Consider the following 1,308-nt stretch of genomic DNA (forward strand, 5'->3'; position numbering starts at 1 on the left):
TAGGTTCTGATGCCACGTTTTATATTTATATGTCAGTTTTATACAAATCGTTCAAACTGCATACTATATGTTATGGTTGTTGTAGTCTTCAGTCTAGAGACTGGTTTGATGCAGCTCTCCATGCTACTCTATCCTATGCAAGGTTCTTCATCTCCCAGTACCTACTGAAACCTACATCCTCCTGAATCTGTCTAGTGTATTCATCTCTTGGTCTCCATCTACGATTTTTACCCTCCACGCTGCCCTCCAATACTAAATTGGTGATCCCCTGATGCCTCAGAATATGTCCTACCAACCAATCCCTTCTTCTAGTCAAGTTGCGCCACAAATCTCTCTCCAATTCTATTCAATACCTCCTCATTAGTTATGTGATCTACCCATTTAATCTTCAGCATTCTTCTGTAGCACCACATTTCGAAAGCTTCTATTCTCTTCCTGTCTAAACTATTTATCGTCCACGTTTCAGTTCCATACATGGCTACACTCCATACAAATACTTTCAGAAACGACTTCCTCACACTTAAACCTATACTCGATGTTAACAAATTTCTCTTCTTCAGAAACGCTTTCCTTGCCATTGTCAGTCTACATTTTGTATCCTCTCCGACCATCATCAGTTTTTTTGCTCCCTAACAGCAAAACTCATCTACTACGCCAGCCGGTGTGGCCGAGTGGTTCTAGGCGCTTCAGCCTGGAACCGCGCGACCGCTACGGTTGCAGGTTCGAATCCTGCATCGGGCATGGATGTGTGTCATGTTCTTAGATTAGTTAGGTTTAAGTAGTTCTAAGATCTAGGGGACTCATGAACATCTACTACTTCAAGCGTCTCATTTCCTGATCTACTTCCCGCAGCATCACCCGATTTCATTCCATTAACCTCGTTTTACAAAGCTGTAAAGCAGACGGCTACTACTCTTACATAGCGTATTTAAATGGTGGTTAAGTGCATGGCATTACGGCACAGTCAGCGTCTCCCACTTTGACTACAGATATTGTGATTAAATGTATAACATCTTCTGATGAAGACGTTTTCAAAACCTTCGAAAGAATGGTCAAGGTTTAATAAACCTTTATTTTGTGACTGAATGGCTGTTATTTCGAATGCATTGAAACTAAAAATCTGTTTTGTTTTTCTGATAATCACCATCCTTAAATTTATACGCATTTGTACGTGTTCGAACCGAATATGGGAACATATTCTTCCTCGAAAAAAAAAAAAAAATTTGGCAGAAGACATGGTTGGATGTCAGTGTAACATTTGTACAAGTACACCCCAACGACGTGTTTCTAAGTGTTGTATAAAAACCG

The sequence above is a fragment of the Schistocerca americana genome, chromosome 10 (assembly GCF_021461395.2).
Source record: "Schistocerca americana isolate TAMUIC-IGC-003095 chromosome 10, iqSchAmer2.1, whole genome shotgun sequence".
Classification (NCBI taxonomy): Eukaryota; Metazoa; Arthropoda; class Insecta; order Orthoptera; family Acrididae; genus Schistocerca; species Schistocerca americana.